This window comes from Manacus vitellinus, unplaced genomic scaffold, assembly GCF_001715985.3.
Source record: "Manacus vitellinus isolate BGI_N305 unplaced genomic scaffold, ASM171598v3 scaffold_39_pilon, whole genome shotgun sequence".
Taxonomy (NCBI): Eukaryota; Metazoa; Chordata; class Aves; order Passeriformes; family Pipridae; genus Manacus; species Manacus vitellinus.
Genome location: NW_021940534.1, coordinates 7379860 through 7387224, shown reverse-complemented (window position 1 = coordinate 7387224; position 7365 = coordinate 7379860).

Genomic DNA, 7365 nt, shown 5'->3' with positions numbered 1-7365 from the left:
ATTTGGGAGGGAAAGCTATCATGCAAAGGCAGATAGACAGGCTTTTCTGAAGAAAGCTATCCATAGCCACTCTGGTCTCTTGGGACAAAAAGGTCCATATATTAATTTTAGATCTTTGGCAGTCTGCATAGTAGAAATATGTTATGGCTCTCATCCATACTGACTTCTATTAAGAAAACAAAAGCTAGAATGAGCTGGAAGCTCTCCCAGATGATGCTCTCTGAATATCCATTGAGAAAAAGCAGCCTACTCTAATATATTACTTGCCCAATCCCCACAAAACTCTTATTAAAGGAAGCAAGTTAGGCTTCCTGAAGAGGCACAATAGTTCTGTCAGCATTGTAATGGACCAAATATCACAGAGTCACGGAACGGTTAAGGTTGGAAGGCACCACCAAGGGTCATTTAGTCCAACCTCCCCTGCCCAAGCAGTGTTCCTTATAGCACATTACTCAGGATTGTGTCCAGATGGCTCTTTAATATCTCCAGAGAAAGAGACTCCTCACCCTCTCTGGGCAATCTTTTCCAATGCTTTGTCACTTGAGCAGTAAAGAAGTTCTTTCTCATGTTCAGGTGGAACTTCCTGTGCATCTGTTTCTGTCCATTGCATCTTGTCCATTGCTTGGCACCACTGAGAGAAGCTGCTTTTCTCACTGTTTTGTCTCAGAAGGAACCAGGTGTAATGCACAGATTACAGCTGTCTGCTTCTGAACTTCTTAATCTTCTCATACTGCTAAGGAAGGATCCTTACTGGCCCACTCCTGACACAGAGCAGGGAGTAGCAGTCTCATCCTGAAATGGCTCCTGCCATTCTCTCTATAAATGTTAGAAAAGTGGCGATGACCCATCACACATTTAATCCCATATCTATAATTGCTGCCTTGTTGGCAAATTCCTGTCACAGATTGCACTCAGTTCTATCCCACCCTCACATCAGATGCAATCTACACCAACCTGTGCCTGCTGGAGCGCCTGGCTGAGGTAGTGGGATGGAGAACAGCTCACTGCACTGGCACTCTTGGGAGACAGAGAAAATAACTCAGGTTTCAGCAAGTCTGAACCCTCCACCTCATCTGAAGCCATCCTTGTATCAGCTCTGTCCCCTGAGGGCCTGAGGAAGTGATAGATGTAGCACATCCTTCTCCTCTACAGAGGAAGGAGAAGCCTTCACCAGGATCTCCTCCCTTCTGTTTGGCTTAGATTCAGTTGCAGCAGCCAAGCATAATAATGCTCTACACGGAGGGAGTGATATCTTCCATTGAAGCAGCATTTGAAACAGCACAAATCACTGAGAAAGCAACCTCCCTGCATTCTTCTTGTTGCCATTATGCGGATGACTAGGACACACTCGAAAACCCTCTGCTTCTACAGTCAAAGAACAGCAGGATAAACTCAGGAATAACTTCAAGAAGGGCAACTGCAAACTCCCTTAGCGTGCTCCTGGAAAAACATAGCTGGAAGAACGTCAGCAGCGGCTATGAAATTCATTTGCATCAGACTCACAACTTTCTGGCAGTAGGCTGACCAGTCTGAAATTCACTCCTAAAATCCATCAGAATCCAGTTTAAACTTAGTCTTGCTTCCACTGTAGTTCCTCTGCCTTCTTGTTTCCATGCATTCAAATGAATCTAACCTTACCACCCATAAGTCAGAAAAGAGAGGAGAAACATAGGTTAGGGAACACTCAGGTACCAAAACTGAACAAATGGCATAGTAAATCGATGAAATCCAAAATCCTTGACTAATTTAAGCCTAGCTTTCTTGCCTGGAAGGGTCAAGCTGCTAATTCACAATGTCTGTAGCTGGTAAGAGACTTCCACTTGCAATTGCTCTCCATTTTACAGTGTTCTCAGTCAACAGGCACATCTTTACATCCTGCCAGCACATGATCGTGAGACAATTTTTAAAGATTTCGTGTCAGGCCTCTGTGGAAATCAGTTAAATCATTTTACAGGAGAAAGACTATGATCCAGAAGCACAAAGGCAGCTATTTCGGACATTTATCCCTGCTTGCAGATGATTATTCAATCCAAAACTCCGTTGAGCTGCAAAGTTCCCTAGTACAATATTTGTGTGCAATATTGACTATGAAATTTCACATCATTGCACTGTGTGTGGATTTGGCTGTAGATTCGTGATATCTACAGATATCACTTCCTGCTCTGTTAAGTTCACCTGTGAACAGAATTTGTCTGTAGAGTCAGAAACTCTGTTCCTTACATCAACATTAACTAGCCCTTGGCTGAGTCTGCTCTGTCACAAGGTCTCAGGCCGTATTATCAAAGGAGTGCCTGGACACTGTTGAGCATTTTCTAGGCAGCAAACTGAGTTTATTCTACAGAGAAATTCACTTCCCCAGGAGCACAGAGGAAGCAGAGTTAGCCAGGATGGAGAAACACTTCCACCAGATATGGAGAAACATTTCCACCAGTTACAACACCACCACACGACTCAATTAAACTGCCCTGGTGTGCTGTTCCTTACTGCCTAACATGCACCTATCTGGACTGATCCAAAATTACACTCCAGCACCACAATGTTGGCAAACAAATTCATTTCATCCAAGACGGCAACTGGGTTTTAGCAGAGGCCATTGATCCACTGTGATCCTGACTCAACACCAATTTAAACATTTTGCCTGGCCAAAGACCTGCTCACAAGCACAGTCATGAAGTAACATAAGAGAGATTGACTTCTGACACAAGGCCTACCAAGTTCATGCTAAACCAAAGGCTGGTTCCACAGCTAATTAAAGTTGCCTCACCAAAGGCATGCATTGAGAGGCAGTCCACCAAAGGGAGAGCATAGCAGCCTGAAACACCCTTTCGCACTCCTTTGAAGCTTGAAGTTTCAAAGCTTCTCCCATTCTGAGCTTCATGTGAACAGGAGGCTATCTCCATGGTAGGTTGGAGTCTCTTAGCCCAGGAGAAGTCCCCATACAAGCCCCTGTTTTGAACTCCAGACTCAAAAAAGTAAAAGAATTCCTTAACCTATACAGGCTATTCTGGAAATGGAGCTTTCTTCTAACTGCAATGCCTCGTCCTGGTGCTGAAAAAATTCCTCTGCTGGTAATGCACATTCCCACAACATTGTACCAGTACTTTCATAAGACGCTTATGAAGTGAAGTGGTATTTGCTGAGGAGAACAGTATTCACTAGAAAATTCCCACCCACCTCAAAACATAACTGCCGCAGTAATAACTTCACACAGCTACTGAGACTGGTTGGTGGAACTGAGGAGGGGAGATGGAGAAGCAGATGAATGCTTTTTTTAATTTGCACCAAGGCTTGTTTTTTCTCTTCTACCCCACTATGATTTTAGAGACCACGTGACTCCAAGACCACAATTTCTTTTCAGCCTTAGGTCATGTACCTTTGCATCATGAACATGCGATGCAAACCACAAATAAATGTATGTGTGTATCGTTGTCTCTGCTCTGAGTGGTGCTAAGTCTGCTTTCCTTCTTCCCATTTCTCTTATTCAGTGGTGCACACTGTGGATGACTTGACAAATACAACAACACTCGTCCAAAAATAACATCCCGAACTCTCAGTCACTCACTCTGTACTTGGACATATGTCACCTTAGCTGCATCACAAGTATGGCTTCCCTCTTCGGAGAGCACCAGAAGAAACTCATCCTACATTTTCTTCCTGCATGCAAACAAATGGTAGAGCAATAGTATATAAAACACATCTTCCTGTTCTAAAATCATAGAATGGTTTGAGGGAACTTTAAAGGTCATCTAGCCCAACCCCTCTGCAATAAGCAGGTACATCTTCAACTGGATCAGGTTGCCCAGAGCCCAGTCTAACCTGACCTTGAATGTTTCCAGGCTCTCTGGGCAACCTGTTCCAGTGTTTCACCAAACTCATCATAAAAAATTTATTCCTTATATCTAGTCTAAATCTATCCTCTTTTAGTTTCAAAGCAATGGCCCTTGTCCTATTGTTACAGACTTAATTAAAAAGTCTGTCTCCGTATTTCTTATAAGCCCCCTCTAAGTATTGAAAGGCTGTAATAAGGTGTCTCTGGAGCCTTCTCTTCTCCAGGCTGAACAACCCTAACTTTCTCAGCCTTTCCTCATAGGGGAGGTGTTCCATCCCTCTGATCATTTCTGTGGCCCTCCTTCGAACTTGAGGAACATGGTTGCTTCATGACAGCAGCTTAATTTCACCCTTTTTCCATGACAGTCCACCAGTTTACTCCAGGAGAGACTAGTTTGTAATGAGAGGGCAAAGTTTCACACTGCACACATCTATTACAACTGCATGGTTTAAGGTGTGTATGTTGGTGCAAATGCACACCCTCTTACTTGGCAACAGAAGACTCGGGAAACTTTATCCTGTCTCATAGGCTGTAGACTCCAGATGGAGTTCTGAAAAGTTGTAACAACTTTCCTGAAAAGGAAAGTTCTTTCCTTTTCTCCACACCACTGACTACTCCCTTTTCCTAAAAGATATATTTTCAAAAAGAACAATTCAAATTAACAAGGTAGCTAGCATAGTAGTCTGCTACAATTTAAGGTGTCAAAGTCAAATTAAAACCTGACCTTTATAAAACCATGTCATGCTATATAATACAAACAACACCAGTGTTCCACAAGGAGCAGGTACTCCTGAGCAGCAGTCCAACCCTAGGCAGCCACTAAGGGCTTGTGCTGAAAGTATGCCAGGGTTCAACGAAGCCCAGCTTTACAGTGCTTAGGAAAAGCACTACACAGCAGCCCCACCTGCAAGTCCCACTTGCATCAAATTTGATCACTTTGCAGCGCTCAACCCCACATCTCGGTTTGGTCCTGGGGTGCTCAGAGGGACAAGAAGTGATTAAAAGAGCTGAGTGCCCACCCCAGGTGGTTAGCAGCCAACAGGGCAGGTGGGTCCTTGAAACTTACCCAGCCCGCGGAAGGAAGAAGCCTTGGAGGACTGAGGCTCTGCTGGTTTCTTCTCCTGCAGGGTTTACACAGTGCATGAGCTCCATCAGGCATGTTGCTGAGAGCACAACACTTCAAACACCCCCAGCACTGTGGAGAGCTCAGAAAACAAAACTCACCTTCTCTCAGGTGCAGCTGGAAAGGGGGCAGGGGGATGGCACATTAGGTTGCATTGCATTTCTAGGCCTTGTTCTTTTTTAACTATAGAATATTAAATACACTATTACAAGCACAGTAGGAAAAGTTGACTTTTATGGAGAGAAAAGATATCACCTCTGAAAAATCTCATCTGTTTGCTGAGAAATTTTCACTCACTGTCTTTGACTAGCAGGAGATCCATGCTGAGAAATATGAAGTAGAAAGCTTTTGTTCAGAGTGAATTGCAAGAAAAAGGAAGATAAATGAGTGAAGCTTTTAATGTGAAGTTTTCCCTCTGGCAACATTTCATTGTATGATACAGGCATACAAAGATGCCAAAGGTAAGAAAACAACATTTTGGTTTGAAAGAAAGAACTTAAACTTTGGGTAAGACTCACCTTGTACTGGACTTGCTCAATAATGGAAAAAAATCTGTAAATAAAACAAGCTCTTAAGAGGAAATCCCACTGCTGAGGTGAAGCTCTATTCAGGCCTATGTTTGAAAAAGTTTTGCAAACACAACTCCTTGGCTAGGAGCATAGGAAAAACAACATACCCATAACTATTTTGGCAAAAGTCAAAGAGTAGTGCAGCTGTCTGAATGCAAGCAAGAGGTTCCTCTGGACCACCAAGCCTCATGACTAGCTAAGCCTCTGCAGGGAACCCAGAGAGTAATTAAACCAATTCAAGGGCAAGGATGTTATGTGAGCACAAAACAGCTATTTTGAGGGGGGGGGTGATTTGCTTATATCAGCAGTTATATCAGCAATCTTCTATCAGACAAGCCAAGAAGTCACAGACATTAATGTAAGATTTATCTGCTTACCAATCTGCCTTGTATCTTTTTACTCTTTCCAATTACATTACAGATAGAATAATCTTCTTGATAAGGAACAAGAGGTTTTTTCACTCTTTAATACCACAGAAACATTCGAACAAGGTGAAGAGTGCTCTAGATATATGAAGCCACTGCCCCTCTAGGTAAATAACTTTCTTTACAGACATTTTTGAGCTGTTTATCTCCATCGTCAAAGCCTTCAATCAGGCAGATAAAGAAACATGCTTGTTGGCCAGCTAAGCAACATGCCAAAACAGAATTCCCACTGCCAGCACTGATACCACTTCATTTATATGTAGTTTCTCATCCCACAGGCTTCGGCTGTTTGAAGGGAAAGCAGTTCTCAGAACAGATGGAGTTGGTAATATAGCTCTTTCTAGGAGATACAAGGATTACACAGGGAATGAAATGGCGAAATAGTGTCTGCAGTACATATTGTAAAACTTCAACCACTCCAAGCAAAATTCCCTTCCCACTGAGAACAACATGATAGGACAAAGTGGAAGTGACAGTGTGGCTTTCCAAAACATTAGCTGTATCATGGCTGTTTCCCCTTAGAACATTGGCTACCCAAAACCTACTTGAAACACATGTTCCAAACTTGCACTCACAAAAAAATGTTGTGACTTGTCATTTTGAGTCAGTGTCAGAAGAACTGCCAAAAAAAAGGATGAAAAAGATGTCTTAAAAGAGCAAGAGAGAGTCTGTGCACCAGACAGGGAAACAGTGCCTGTGTATATCAGAGCTCCTAAGCTCAGCTACAAAATCTTATTTGGTTTCTGCTAGATATATGCCAGGCATCTTGCTTTCAGTGATGCAGGAAGACTTGTATCCTACAAGTCTAGTGTTGTTCCATGTTCCCAGGCTGTCTACCTATGCTTAGACTGAAATCTTTGCAAGGCAAGGCACAGAATCCTGGATATTTTAAGAGAAGCTAACTTCTGCAAAGACGACAGACTGCTTTGAGTCGGACTTGGAAAGCCACAACCACTGGCAACAGTGTTCCAACAGGATGGGGAGGGCAGAGGGAAGGAAAGTAGAGAAAAAGTCCATTGTCCAGGTAAACCATTCTAGTCCAGACCAAAGCTCCATTTAACCCAGTAACCTGTGCCCAGCAGTATGGACAAGAAGGCATATAGAGAAGACCAAAAGCATGACAAGCATGTATGGTATTTCTCCCAAGTATTTTTGCAGTTTCCAATGATTTTCATCTCAGGACAGGTCCTGATCCCGATTTGGTTTCTTTATGGAATGATCTCCAGTAGGTGTCTCTTTGAAGTATATGCCTTACTGTTTCATTTTCTTTGTTCATTGCCATTGAGCATTAAGCTGACATTTTAAGTGAAGAACCATGATGATGTCATTCCTAAAAAAAAAAATCTGGAGGTTATGTGCTCAAGGTCTTGATTTGAAGTACTTTGCATCTTGTAATAAATTGCTATATCCAATTTTTCA